The 16,047-nt window shown below is 40.0% G+C and overlaps 1 pseudogene; it reads right to left on the bottom strand.

Moving 5' to 3' along the window:
- Nucleotides 1-4,871: 4,871 nt before the first annotated feature.
- On the bottom strand, nt 4,872-15,264 carry LOC114890368 (annotated as a pseudogene).
- Nucleotides 15,265-16,047: the final 783 nt, after the last annotated feature.

The following is a 16,047-nucleotide window of genomic DNA, read 5'->3' as shown; positions in this document are numbered from 1 at the left end:
GCCTCCTGGCAAATTAGGTGAGACACTTAAGCTTTATCTTGGTGGGAGTTTATCCAGAGGGCAAGGCAGAATTCAAGCCGAGAGAGATGACTGACAGAACATTCACGTTTTAAAGCAACAATCATATGTCATCCTATATGTCTCATGAAGGCAAAATTCATTTTTTTAAACAGAAAACAGTTTGAATAAATGCAAGTGTGCATGAGACCAAACTGAGTTTTTTTAATGGCTGTTGTTTTTTAAGTATTTGAAGTCCAGTGGAAAGTCTTTGTGCATTCATTTGTTAAAGAAGATAGCATGCTGTAAATGTACGTTAAAGTAATTCACGTAAAGTCCCCTAAAAATCATATAATTTTTTTCCTCCCTCCATCTTTTAGGACTGTGTTTCTCTTTTTTTTGTTTGTTTTAAGGAGTTGATTTCCTTTTTATTTATTTTTGGCTGCATTGGGTCTTTGTTGCAGTGCACAGGCTTCTCATTGTAGTGGCTTCTCTTGTTGCGGAACACGGGCTGTAGGCGCGCGGGCTTCAGTAGTTGTGGCACGTGGGCTCAGTGGTTGTGGCTTGCAGGCTCAGTAGCTGTGGCGCACGGGCTTAGTTGCTCCGCGGCATGTGGGATCTTCCAGGACCAGGGCTCCAACCCGTGTCCCCTGCATTGGCAGGTGGATTCTTAACCACTGTGCCACCAGGGAAGCCCGAGACTGTGTTCCTTAATCGAAGTTGCATGTTAGAATCATCTGATGCCAAGCCATTCCCCAGATCAATTACATCAAAGTACAGGGCTTGGAATCCAGGAATCACTTTTTTAACTCTCCAGGTGATTCTAATGGGCATCCAAGTTTGAGAACCAGTTATTGTACTAGAGAGTCTCCAATAATGGCATGGAGAAATGTTTTCCTCCTGGCCGATGTGCAGAAAAAAAAGGGTCAAGTAAAACTGTCCCTATCTCCCTACCTCTTGCCTGGGAGTTAACTGGGGATTAAGAGTTCATCATATGCATGCCTGGCCTCACTCTTGGTCGCTGCTAGAGACTCTGGGGGTCACTTCCACCCCTTGGATATGGCCCCAGAGTGTTTAAGTAACTTTCCTTAAGACCACTAGTCAGTAAGTGGCACAACCAGATTTCAGATCAGGCCAGTGTCGGCCCCAGAGTCCATGCTTTTCATCATTCCAAAAACAAAGGTGGAATGCTGGGAGTCCATGAGCCATACCTAGCCCAAGACATGCTTTATTTGGCTCACACAGAAGTCTAAAAATGTTTAAATGTGTGTGCCTATATGGTGAATGTGTGATCTTCAGTTTGTTTTAATCCCATCTACTCCCGACTTTCTTCCCCTTGAGCATATTTTAATCATTTAACAGCTTGGCCTCTGTTGGCATTTGAATTCACATTCCTGGCCTAAGACAAAAGGGACATTTAAAATTATGGTGAAGTCACGAAAACGTGAATGCTGCCACATACTTCCCTCCGTTACACATTGATTGATAAAGACTAAAGTCACCCATTCCTATCTGGAACTGATGCTCCTTACCAATGCATTCAGTTGTTCACTTGTTCATTCACTCATTCGCTTCCCACTAGGTAGAAGACACTTTGTAAGGAGTAGTAATCCAAAAGGACAGGAATGAACATGTATGTTCCATTAAGGTCCAGGCATTTAGCTGGGCATTTTGCAGACATGTTTTCAGCTAACATTTGATCCATTCAGCAACCCATCTGATACTACTAGTATGAATATTTTACTGATACAGCGAACTGAGAGTATGAGAAGCTGAGGCATTTTCATTCCTTTATTTAATAAATATGAACGAGCAACCGCCTCATGTCACTGTTCTAGATGATGGTGACCCGAGTTTGAACAAAACCGTTCATTGCTGATTCTCCATCAGCTGGAGCCATCTCGTATCAGCTTGCAAGAGCTGATTATTAGAATTTCAAGAATTTTGCAAGCCAGTTGTTAAGTTACGGGTAACTTAAAATCAGTCACATCAGAAGTATCTACATCATGGAAAGCAAGTAAAGCTATAAATCAGGACTTTCATTTTTTTGAGAGCAAGTCTACAATAATTTATGAACTCTCAGAGTTTGAAATCAGAATCTAGACCTGAGTGCCTCTGAAACCAGGGCCATTTCTATTCTGTAGCTGAATAAGGAAGTCTCCACGTTCAAGAAGGCTACAAGAGGGAGAGGGAAACACATCAACCTCATGAACCCACACTCTGGTGTAGACGCCTGGATTTGAATCCCACCAGCTACTTACCAGCTGTGTGACCTTGAGGATGTAAATTAATATCTCTTTGCCTGTTTCCTTCTCTACTAAGCAGGATAATAACAGTTACTTCACTGGGTTGTGTGAAGATTAGTCTTTATACTAATATATACACTTTAGTGTATATATTACACTTTAAATATAGTGTGTATTTACACTTTATATATATAATTATAAATATAGTGTATATTTATAATATATATTTATAAATATAACATAAATTTATACTTTATATGTCCCCTATATATAATATAAAGGGGATAAAACATTGCCTATCACTTGGTAAGAATTGTGTAAATGTTAGTTATTATTATTTAAAACAATAAAAACAGCAAATGAACATTTGTATTTGTACCTGAGAGAGGAAAAGAGAAGATTTTGAGTGTATGTGGGAGAGAATACTTTCTCTCATTCCCTTCCACTTTGTTAAATTGTATTAAAAGCTCTTACAACTTTTGAAAAATTGCAGGAACCAGTTGATTTGACTATGACTTTTCCATTGAAGTGGTCAAAGAGAAAACTGCCTTGTCCGGCTGGAGATTCATTCAAATCCAATTTACACTGTATTCAATTTACATTGCTACATGCTAGCATAGGCTCACCAAGACTCCCAGAGAGTTGGAGAAACACAGAAGCTGGCGCCTTCTCTTTATCCACTGGCCTGACCATGTAAATCAGTCCATTTTTCATTCCACTTTTCTCTCATTCTTTGAAAGCAGGTATTTTGAGTATTTAAAAATGTTAAAAACTTATAATCAACAGTAGTGTGTCATTTATTTTTTTTCTTTTCTTTTTTTTTATGTGATTTTTGTTTGTTGATTATACCAGCACTTTCTTTTTTTTAAAAAAGAACCATGTTGTTACAGGCCACTGAAATATATAAATATTGCTATTCAAAGCCATTCATCTGATGGGAACAATTCTTATATAAAGAGAGTTGAGAAGGGGAGAGAGGATCCAAGGAAAGGAGAGACATTTAGTCATCTATCAAGATGTGAGTCCCTGAACACAATTGATAACAGGCATGTTTGTTTCAATGAAAATTCAACAAGAAATAAGCTTTTATTTTAAAAATCAGAGTTATGATAGGTTAATAATAAGAAAGACTTGAGCAATCTTTCCAGAAGTGGCCACATAATTTGTCAACTGAAGATTGAAAGTTTTGTTGTTGCTAATAAAGTAACTCAATCTTATATCCACAAAGATCAGCAAAAATGGCAACTTGGACTGTCCCAGAATTTAAGTTCATAAAGGGTGAGTGTGTCATATTTAGTGTTGTTTATTTCCTTAGATTTCAGATTAAGCAGTCATTAATTCAGTCAAAATACTTAATATTATTACCTCATATAAAATGCTCCATAGCCTCTGTACACATCAAAGTGTATAATTTACACAAAAATCATTACTTGCCAATATTTGGGAACCTTGATAGTAAATCAAGATGCTATCTAGTCTAGCCAGCTAGAATGAAATTTCTTTTCTTCCTTCTCTGGGAACTGCTTTCTCTCAGCCTTTGTCAAAGACTTTGTCAAAATTTTAGGCTAGGTAGATGTGCAGTATATACTAATGATGTAGAATAAATTATTCTGAATGCTGTAATATCCCAATGTCCAACTGTTCTGAAACTTTCTGCCTAGAATCTTAATGATATGATTCAACTCAGAGTCCAAAAGAAGGGAAAGTTATTGAAAAATGTACAAAAAAGATTTAAACTAACAGTTGGAGAAAGTTACATAGAACGAAATAAATTCTTGAACTGATAAGAGAATTAATGGTAACTTCTAAAGGAAGCAGGTTGAAAGTTTCTCTCTCTTCTTTCTCATAATCTCTTATTCTTTCTTTTGAAATTTTGACCCATTTGGAGGATTTTTTGAAGACTAAAATTTTAAGGATTTGTTTTAGCTATTTTTTTAATCTTAAGAGTGACAAAATTTTGTGTGGTTCACCTCCACCCGAACAATCAACTGAATTTGTTTCTGTTGTTTACTGCAGTACTTTTATTTCCCTCACAATGACCAAATGTTGCTGGGACCAAATGTTCTCACGTGACAGTAGAAAACCAACATTTGTGGTCATCTCTTAAAGAATTGGGAATTGCATACAAAAACCTTACATAAATTCAAAGGATGAATACATTTATAGGTGTAAATGCAAACCATTTTCCATCTCAAGGGAAGTAACAACCACCAGGTATTCTGGCAGGAAATTGTGAGGTAAGAAAGGAAAGTGGGTTCTAAGGTTGGGACCTTCCCAACCCCGTCGGACACCAAAGACAAATGCCAGCTGGCTCAGGTCTCTGGCCAGCCTCTAAAGAAATCCTGGAATAAGCAGCTCTTACACACGAATACCCTGCACAGGTCAAGAAACTCATGGGCTCGCAAATTCTCATCAGGACCATGGGTTTTTCTTCCACAAACATGTTCTCACCTCAGCCAGGTAGTGACGGAGCTGCATGTATTGGGGGTTTAAATCAAAGATATGTACAGGATATTAAACATAGACCAAAGGAACAGTTAACGTAAACAGAAGGTCAAAATCGGCAAGTTGTACAATCCAGAGCTGATAGCAGATACAAACTTCAAGGGCAAATTTCTTTTCAAAGGCTTATTCCAGTTTCATGAGGCTAGCATGAGGTGTGCACACTTGCCAGGGCAAATTTATACTCTTGAACGAACTTATGCAGCAGTGGACAATGGAGGGGCGGGCCTTGTCATAGTCCTGCTTGCGGATCCACATCAACTGGAAAGCCAGGATGGAGCCCCCGATCTGCACCTAGTACTTGTGTTCAGGTGGAGGGTTGCTCTTTTTTTTTTTGTGGTACGCGGGCCTCTCACTGTTGTGACCTCTCCCGTTGCGGAGCACAGGCTCCGGACGCGCAGGCTCAGCGGCCATGGATCATGGGCCCAGCCGCTCCGCGGCATGTGGGATCTTCCCGGACCGGGGCATGAACCCGTGTCCCTTCCATCAGCAGGCGGACTCTCAACCACTGCGCCACCAGGGAAGCCCAGGAGGGTTGATCTTGATCTTGATCCTGCTGGGAGACAGTGCCAATGATCTCCCTCTACATCCTGCGGGCAGTGTGGGGTACATGATGGTCTCCCCAGACGTCACCCTTCAGGATGGGGTTGAAGGGGATCTCCCGGATGCCACAGGACTCCATACTCAGGAGGAGGGCTGGAAGAGCACCTCTGGACCCCAGAACTGTTTACTGTGGATGCTGATCACCTGACGGTCGGGCAACTCGCAGCTGTTCACCAGGGAGGAGGAGGAAACAGCCGTGGCCATCTCCTGCTCCAACTCCAGGGCTACGTGGCAGAGCTGCCCCTTGATGTCACGCATGATTTCCCACTGGGCAGTGATGGTGAAACTGCGGTCACGCTTCGGGAGCATCTTCACGAGGTAGTCGGTCAGGTCCCGGCCACCGTAGTCCAGACGCAGGATGGCGTGGGGCGGGGGGGGAGGCACGTACTCCTAGTAGATGGGCACAGTGTGGGTGACCCCGTCTCCAGAGTCCAGGACAGTACCAGTGGTGCGGCCAGAGGCTACAGGGACAGCACAGCCTGCACGGTCATGCACACGGCCGGAGTGTTGAAGGTCTCGAAGGAGATCTGAGTCATCTTCTCAGGATGCGCCTCAGGGTTCAGGGCGGCCTCGGTCAGCAGCAGGAGGTGCTCCTTGGGGACCACACGCAGCTCATTGTAGAAGCTGTGGTTGGTGCCTATCTTCTCCATACCACGTCGTCCCAGTTGGTGATGATGCTGTGCTCCATGGGGCACTTGAGAGTCAGGATGCTGAGCTTCGCTCTGGGCTCATCGCCCACGTGACTGTCCCAAGCCTACCGTGACACCCTGTTGTCAGGGGTGGCCGATGGTGGACGGAAACTCGTTCCCCCGAGAGGCGTCATCTCCAGTAAAGCCAGATTTGCACGTGCCCGAGCGATCGCGGGTGAGGGGTATAGAGATTTCTTCTTTGCTAGTGATGGGCCGAGGCAGCAGCAGCGTGGAGCAGCCAGAGGACCAGCAGAGGCTGTCTGGTACGGCGAGTCTTCAACTAGATTTAACTGAGCAAACACTGCTGGAATGCCTAGGCTGTGTGGGATGTTTATGAGCCAGGGTCATGCCTTCCAGAAGATTAGATGCTGACAGACACAGATACAGGCATCATATACTTAGGAATGAAGGACACTGAGAATAACCAAATTAACATCTCTGAAGAACAGATTCTGTTGTTTCTATGTTCATTTTTTTCTGGTGATAAATGATTATAGAAAACCTGGAAAATTCAGAAAAGTCCTCCAAACACTAGAAACCCTCACCTACCCGCTGCCCCCCCCCCCGCCAGATAATCACCCCAGATGTTTTGTTTGTTTGTTTGTTTGTTTTCCCAGATGTAAATATAGTCTGCTAACCTGAAAGAGATATGAACAAGGAAGGTTAAGCATGAGAACTGTGTTAAAGGCAGAGCTGATAACATTTGACAACTGATTGAATGTGCTGAGAAGGCAGTCATCAAGAATAACCATAATTTTTGGGCTTCCCTGGTGGCGCAGTGGTTGAGAGTCCGCCTGCCGATGCGCGGGACGCGGGTTTGTGCCCCGGTCCGGGAAGATCCCACATGCCGCGGAGCGGCTGGGCCCGTGAGCCATGGCCACCGAGGCTGCACGTCCGGAGCCTGTGCTCCGCAACAGGAGAGGCCGCAACCGTGAGAGGCCCACGTACCGCAATAAAATAAAATAAAATAAATAAAAAGAATAACCATAATTTTCAAAACTAAGCAACCTGGTGCACAATGATGGAATAAACCACATAAGTAACTTGAGAAGAGCAGAAGTCTTCCAGGAAAGGAGAGGTGTCAGTTGAACTATTTGAAGTGGATGTGACAGCAGTAGAGTCACATGGAAATCCTAATAGATGGTTGGTTAGGTAGAATAAATACTACCAGTAATATTCTTAAGGTATTCATATTTAAGTTGGCCATTGAAATCTATTTTTAAAGATCACTTTAAACTATACATTACAAACTCTGAATTGTGCTGAGAATTAAAGACACTGAAATTATATTTTGATCCTGATCATCAGCTCAGATGAATACATTATATATATAGTGACCCTACCATTATCTTTGGTATAAAGTTATAAAGAGATATGCAATGAATATTCCTCATTCATAAATAATTCTCACTAATGTTTACCAATAATTTCCAGTCTCAAGCACCTATGAAAATATCAATTTTTAAAACTCCAAGCTCATGGGCCTTGTTCTGTTCTACAAATGAGACAACAATGTCACCAAGAACTGAAAGGTCTTAACAGTGAAAACAAGTCATATTGCTAGAACTGACACTTCGAAGCCTGGAGCCTAAACCACCCAAAAAATGCTTACTGAGCCACTGTGGCTACCAGTCTAAACAGGAAAGTTTGATAAGTATCCATTCTCACTCTTTTTCTTTTTTCAGACCCTTAAGGACTTTCTTTTTGCAGACTCAGTTGACTAGGATCCTATGCAAATAAATAAGTACTAGATACCATTGGTTATCTACTCAATTTTCATTTTCCCTTGTTCCTTGCTATCAGTTTCCTATTTTGTTCCTGTAGACCAGGACTTCAGACCTGGTGAATAACTTTTGATTGGCCTAAACCAATGAAGATAATTCACTTCATTTTGCTAATCATTGATCTAGGTGAAGGCATGTGATACAGTTCTGGTCAATGAGATGTAAGAGGAGTTATGTTTCTGGGTTCTGGAAGTGTTTGCCTCCTCAATAAAAAAGCATTGAGAGTAGAAAGACCATTTGCCCCCCACCTCTCTCCATCCCTCTGGGGACACGATTATTTCGATCTTCAGCAGCCATTTTCAACCATACGAAAAAAAAAATCAGAAATATGCTGGGGATAGCAGTACAACAAAAATCAAAAAGTCATACATCTTTTATGACATCTCTAGAATGAGCTACCAACCCTGGAATTTATACTGCCAAACTTTCTCTTATGCTTAACCATTAATTGACTTTATACTTGAAGCTATTGTCAGCTATAACTTGCAGTGAAGAGCAATCCTAATACTGTTTGTAAAGCACCTTGCATAGCGGAGGCACTCAACAGATTTTAATTTAAATAAAATTAATAGGCAATCCAAAGATCACTAGGCTCAGAGGCACATTGTAGAGCTCAGATTTAGTCTAGCTGAAGAGTATGTCTGGGATAGGGACCCAAATCCCAAAGTCCAGCATCCTTTGCGTAACACCAGCTTGCTCATTACCTATATCAGGGTGTTGGCTTTTGTTTTTAGATTTGTTCTTCAAGTGGTTGGATGCATGCCTTGAAACAGCCCAGGTTGCTGAGTTCCTGCAAGCTCCACCTCCCCTTCTACATGACTGGACACTCTTCATCAGACTAATTTTCACTCCTCTGAGCATCGCTATGTACCATCATTCACCACTACATCTTCTCTTCCTGCTTCTTTCTATGGCCTTAAGAACAACCATGTTGGAGTGGAATAAACCGGAGCCTAGCAGGGTAAGAGAAATGGAAAAGGAACAGAGGCCTGAATAGTCCATCAGCTGGCTAATCCATCTGTGAATAGTTCATAAACTGACTAATCTGACCCTACCATCCTGCCTATATATCTAGTAAAAAAGAAAGGAGCCTTCAGGCAGCTAGCCTTTTCACTTCTTCCAAAGAGTTCCAATATCTCAGGCCAAAGCCAAGAACTGTTCCCACCACCACCACATCCACGGGGCATGGAAGAGACAGACATTCAGTTATATGATCTTCTCTGTGGTTTCACTGGTGACAGTAAAATACTTCAGGCAGAGGAAACAAAACATCAAAGGATTCAAAGGAAATGAGGTCAGCAGAATCAAGTCCTCAGTGTTCCCGGGAAGAGAATATTCATGGTTGAGAAAAAAGACACAAAAACAAAACATTTATTTAAAAATCTGATTCTAGATCTTCCTTCCTTCTCAAGGACAAAAGTATGCATTTCTCAGTCCCCTCTGTGGGCTCACAGAATAGAGATCCCAAGTCATAGAAAAGGAAAACAAGACTGCAACTTTTTGTTAACCTGATTTGGAAAGATAGGTAAACACCAGTGTTATCTGTTATTGATGTGCTATCTGTCTTTGATATGGGAAGTCTATATTCTAGGGAGAAGAAGGTTTGATCCATAGAATGTCCCCAGGTAGCTGATAATGGGACAGTGACATAAGTGAGATTTTTTTTAAATTTGGTGAGATTGGGAATCAGGTAACCAGTATCCACATCAAAACTTTGAAGAGGAAGATCTCTGTCACTCCACGTCATTATCTGTTGAGTGTTTTTAACCTGAGATGTTTTCCCCCTTGAATGAGAAAGAAAACTCTAATGGAATAAAAGCAGGTATGTCCTAAATGCTTTTAGCATTTATTCTTTCATTCTCCACACCTTCAATCTTTTGCTAAAGTTTCACCTCTCTGCTGGGCACAGGGGCTCATAGAAGAATCGGGCAAAGCCTCTGCCCACAACAGTTTGCAGATTTGGGGACAAAATTATTCATCTAGAAGCCTTGAATTAATTATATCTGGGCACTACTACTTGCCTTAATAAAGCACATAGAATTCCATAGAACGTGGCAGCCAGAAGAAAGCTTAGGGAGCTGTCCGTGAAGGGGAGAAAGAAGGTAAGGAAAAGTTTGAGTGGCCCATCGTCTTCTTTAACCTTCTCTGAATAATTAAAAGCCTAGCTACTCCAAACTGGCCCCTCCAAACGAGAGCCTACCACTTAGTAGAGGTGCTCAATAATATTTATTAAAGGGATAAATGAGCCCTTTCTGTATTCAAATACATAAAAAGGCAACTCCATCTCTGAGAGGTGACAGTTCAGACGGTGAAGTCTCCCAATCTCTAGTTCATAGCTTTGTCAGACACAATGCCATACAAGGGAAAATAAACCTTTTATCATTGATCTAGACCTCTCTTTGTCATTCACGCTGGCGGCTCATCATTCTTTGACCCGCTTCATAAATTTTCATAGAGATTCTTTAAGTAAATATTTTACTGACACGTAACACGCAAACAGAAAAATGCACAAATGGTAATGGTACAGCTCAAAGGATATTTGCCACATAATCATACCTGGTTAACCAGCATCTGGATTAAGAAGCAGAGATTACTAGCACCCAGATTCCTCCCTCATGACTCTGCCTTTACCTGTTCCCCTTCCCCACTCCCACCAACACACACATACACACACAAAGGTAGCAGCTCTTCTGATTTTTATCACTATAGATTATTTCTGATTGTTTTTAGTTTTATATAAATAAATTATTAATGGGGTATCTTTTTGAAGCTAGTTTCTTTCACTCAATATTATATTTGTGGGACTTTTTCCTATGGTAGTGTGTATTTATTACTGCCTCATATTCCACCTGGTGTATACACATACATTCATGTGCCCACCTAAATAACAATTTATTCATACTTCTACCACTGAAGGACAGTTAGGTTACTCTCATTTTGAGCTCTTAAGAATGTAGCTGAAAAACCATTCTAATTCATATTTTTTGGTGCATATATGTACCTATTTCTCCTCAATATATACCAAGAAGTGAAATTGCTGGTTTAATTATATGTTAAACTTTATTAGAAACTGCCAGTTTTCCAAAGTGGTTTCACTAATTTACATTTCTATTAGCAGAGAATAAGCATGCCAGTTTGTGCTTGCCAACACTTAGGATTGTCAGTTTTTGTTTTGTTTTGTTGTTTTTAGCCATTCTGATGGATACATGGTATCCCACCATGGTTTTAATTTGCTTTTCCTGATGACAAATTGTATTGAACACTTTTTCATATGTATGTTGGGCCATTTCGATAGATAATTTCTTCTGTAAAGTGTCTTCAAATCTTTTGCTGTTTTTAAAATTGGGTTATTGCTCTTTTTTGTTGATGAATACAATTTCTTTATGTATTTGGGATATGAGTCCTTTGTCATACTTTTGCACTGCAACTTTGCATTACCTTTTGACTTTCTTAATGATGTCTTCTAGTGAGCATAAATTCTTCATTTTAATGAAGTTCAGTGTATCAGTCTTCTTCCTTTATATTAGTCCTCATGTCCTGTTTAAGAAATCTTTGCCTTCCCCAGACTCATGAAGATCTTGTTGTGTGTTATCTTCTAGAACTGTGCCATCCATTAGGGTTGCCACTAGCCAGATGTGACTATTTAAAATTAGATGAATGAAAACTAAATAAAATTCAAAGCTAATTTCCTCAGTTGAACAAGCTGTATTTCAAGTGGTCAATAGCATTATGTGGCTAGTGGACAAGGGCTTTTCCATCTTCATGGAAAGTTCTATTGGACAGCACTGGTCTAGAAGTTCTGTTGTTTTAACTTTCACATGGTTATCCACAATCCACCTGGAACTAATTTTTTTGTATAATGTGAGGTAGGGACATTTAATCTTTTATTGGACCCACTGATGGGATATTTGGCAATCAGGATTGTTTGCCTGAGAATAGAAATACACTTTCATTGTGTTACACCACTGAGATTTTAATGTTTGTTTTAGCAGTTAGTGTTGCTTACATTAATAAATAGAGTCTACAATGTCACTGGTCTCCATCTTCCACCTCTTTTTTTTTTTTTTTTTTTGATGAGGACCATTTTTAACATCTTTATTGAATTTGTTACAATATTGCTCCTGTTCTTTGTTTTGGCCTTTTGGCCATGAGACATATGGGATCCTAGCCCCCCAACCAGGGATCAAACTCACACCCTCTGCATTGGAAGGCGAAGTCTTAGCCACGGGACCACCAGGGAAGTCCCTTCCACCCTTTCTTAACCTTAGGTTTCAGTGCATGCTTTCTTTTGGGTTAGGACTTCTAATTCCTATCCTACTTTTTCTTCCTTCTCACCAGTTCAATTTAGATGTCTTGGGACCCAATTTGTAGAACTCCCTCCCTTCTTTCAATCATTGAATTGAGGGGCACATATATTGATACACACACAGGATAAGATATTCTTTATTGAGCATCTGCCATGTTTGAATTGCTCTTCACCAATGTCTAACTCTTCCTCACCAGATTTCATAAGAATACTATCCCACACCTCCCTAATCTGATTGGCTCCATCAGAATATAACCTGATCATTGTGGACATGTTCATGCTTCCCACGGACTTTACAGGTTGGAGAACAAGCCCAAGACCTGCCTCTCATAGATACCTCTTTAATCAAAAGCCGCCATGAACTAAAGGCTTACCGTGCAGTATATAAAATGGGGAACCCTATGGAAAGAGAAGTCCCATATCCCTTGAGGGGGCTGGATCAGACACCTCAGGAGGGTAGAGGCTGGTCACTTGGGCCAATGCTAGAGCAGAGCTCTGGGGGTTCTTCGGAGCCCAGTAATTACATGAAGTTGACACTAGCAGTTGGATCACAAATGCAAGGCAAAGGAGAGGTGTTGTCAGTCAAATATGGAAAGCTAAATTTATCTTCCGTTGTCCTAGGTTGAGTTCTCCAGAAGTAGTAATTCAGAAACAGCCCGTGAAGGAGCCAAAGAGTCCAGCCTTTGTTTTTACTGGGTGATCCTGAGCATGACTGAGTTTGTCCAGGCTACAGGTACAGCATCAGAACAGGCTGATTGGATGATTTGATCTGTGTGACTACATTATGTAAATTCCCAAGTAATTGTGCTTCTGCATGAGAGTTCTACAATCTAACAACCACATCCTTCCTTCATTCTCAAATGTTTTTGCATATCACCATGGGTCAGACACTGCCTGAAGAATGAAATGAACGAGACTGACATTGTCTCCACCTTCATGGACTTACAATTTAGTAGGAAGAAATGAAAGTTCAGAGAGGTAAAGGAACTTGCCTTAAGCTACATAGCTAGAGAGAGTCAGAGCTAGCATCTCAACCCAGGTAACCAGATCCCACACCAGGTATTTTAATCTAGTTGTCTCCCTGAAGATGTCAACAATCAAGTCATGCATGGCAATATAGAAGCAATGGCCACATTTTTCTCCCTCCCGAAAAAGCCTTCTTGGGAAGCTGGGAGAGAAAAGTCAAATGAATTTAATTATCTTTTTAGCAATTTTGAGGGAGGTGTTACTTTTCCATTAAAACACAATTATATAAACTGAGCAAAAATTTTAAATCAAATCCAACTTTTGTGTAGAGAGCACCAGACCAAAAGACCGTCCTTTCCCTTTTATAAACAACTTTTGCAGGATGTGAAAAGACTTGGTGATAAGTGTATAATTGTACTGATCCTTTAGAAGCAGCTGAAATGTAGAAAAAACAGAGAGCTGGCTTAGAACAGATCCCCTGCCTTGGCTTCAGCTGCCTAAATGTGGTCATTTCAAGAGAGATTCCCAAAATTAATTATGTTTTCCTGTAAAATGTAGCATTAATTGTAAGTGTAGAGTATTAAAATGGAATGTATAATACACTACTCAGATGGTTTGTTGTTGTTTTATTCCAAATAAGTGTACTGCACATGATGTCCCTGTAATCGTATTAATTATTTATCACTCTATGTGGAGAAAATATCAGTTATAATAAAGTGTAAAAGGGTTATTAGCATTTCTGAACAATAAATAAAGTGGAAGTTTTTAGATCAATATGATGAATATATTAAGTTAAAATTCTTTTTTGCCATAACAGTTGATAGGATTTTATGGACCAATCTCGTGAAAGTGTTACGAAGATTTAAAAAGAAATATATTAAATAAAAATAAAATCTATTAAAGAAGGTAATTTTAAATATTTGATAAAATAATTAAGTCTTATTAATGTAACATTCTTTATTTTTCAGCTTAAAAATGCACAGGATTGTCACCTCTTTTATTTTAATCAGACACCATACCTGTTGTAATTATTTGTTATGTATTTTCATTAACGTTTGATGAATATTAACTGTTCAAGATAAAAAAATATTTTTTTTTTAGCTATGATGACTAACAGGGGCTACTTCACAGCTAGCAGATAGAGAGCCTGAAAGGAAATGGGGGAGCTGTACCCCCAGCTCTCCTGGGCCAAGGGCAGGACACTATCAATAAGGCCTTAAAGTTTCACCTTCTGCTTCCAAATGTACAGGACCATGGCTTTGCCATGCCTGGGAAAGCCAGTCTTACCATCATCTGAGAAGCACAGGGTTCAGAGCCGAATAGCACTGGATTCAAACTCAGCTTCTGATCATTACCCTCTTTTATTTTGGGGCAAGTTGCTAACACCCGGAGCCTCAGTTTCTTGATCTATAAAATGAGAATCATAACACCTTTTTTTGCAGGTTAGCTGTGAGAATAAGAAAGAGTAAATATATAGCTCCTGACTCAGAGGAGATGCTGAATAAGGAAAAAAAATAATAATTTGATGCTCGAGTACTTAAAATGATGGGAAAGAAGGCATTAGTGTGGGTTCTGATTCAGTTTAGCTGGAGAAAGAAGAAAGTAATATTGTATATCCGATGACACAGTTCTTTTTCAAAGAGCATGCATTAAAAATGAGTGAGAACCCGTATGCTATACCATTAGGAAAATTAAAAGACAAGCCACAGACTGGAAGAAAATATTTGCAAATCATATTTCTGATAAATGACTGTATTCAGAATATATCAAGAACTCTTACAACTCAATAAGGAGACAAAACCTTAATTAAAAAGTAGGCAAAATGTTTGAATAGATGTTTCAACTAAGAAGACACACAAATGGCCGAAATGCATGTGAAAACATGCACAGCAGCATCATTAAGAAAATGCTAATTAAAACCACATTGAGTCTTTTATACCCACACTGCACACTAAAACAACTAGCAAAAAGAATGACAATACCCAGTGTTGGTGAGGATGTGGAGAAATTGGAAACCTCATGTATTTCTGGAGGGAATGTAAAATGGTGCAGCCACTTTGGAAAACAGTTTGGCAATTTGTTGAAACTCACCACATGACCCAGCAATTCCACTCCTAGGAATCTACCCAAGAGAATTCTACCTGTCCTCCTCCAACTGCAGCATCTGTCATCGTACCTTTAGTGTTTTTTCACATCTATTCACTCCAAATTCCCTAGAGCCCCAGAGAAGAGGTTTAAAAAATGGGTGGATTTACATACTAGTCACAAATAAGAAGGCTTCAATGAAGAGCTAAGACAGTTTCAAGCCATCAGCTAAATTATTTCTAATTTACTGTCCCTTCATATGTCAAATCTGTTTAAGGATTAAATTACAGAATTTTCCCCTTTTACAGGCACAATGAATGTTCCACACCCAAGAGAATACACAGGAAACTTAACAACATCTATTGATCATGATACAATACAGAGATAAGTGAGGTCGTGACCTTGACACTAGTCTAAAGGGATGAACTGTCTTTCTGGCTAACTGCCTGTTGAACTTTTGGCAAACTGCATATTTAAATGATAGCGAGCTTAGTGCTTTAAACTTCATAAGTGCCTTAACTTTCATAATTTATTTCTCAAAAAAATTGTATAAATAAAGTTACTTAACTGAGCTTTAGGTTACTTATTAAGAAAAAAATCACATGCCAGAAAGGTGTGTTAAGCCTTGGTTGTTTGTGTTTGTCATTAGAAATTGTGTAGGTTTCATTAAATGAATTGATACGTGTAAGAAAAATGTGTATGCATTGTATACAAGGGGGGAGGGAGTGGAAGGAGGTTAAGTGTTATCTTATCATTGACACCTTTGTACAACGTGTATCACAGCTTTCCAAGAACCTTCACACTGGATCAAATTTACAATACAGTCCCCAAATGCAACTTTGGTTCAAGGGACTTACCAGAGAATGAGA

This window comes from Monodon monoceros, unplaced genomic scaffold (genome assembly GCF_005190385.1).
Source record: "Monodon monoceros isolate NGI ecotype Baffin Bay Population unplaced genomic scaffold, NGI_Narwhal_1 Super_Scaffold_11, whole genome shotgun sequence".
Taxonomy (NCBI): domain Eukaryota; kingdom Metazoa; phylum Chordata; class Mammalia; order Artiodactyla; family Monodontidae; genus Monodon; species Monodon monoceros.
The sequence above is the reverse complement of the archived record's forward strand: the minus strand, read 5'-3'. Positions and strand labels throughout refer to the sequence as shown.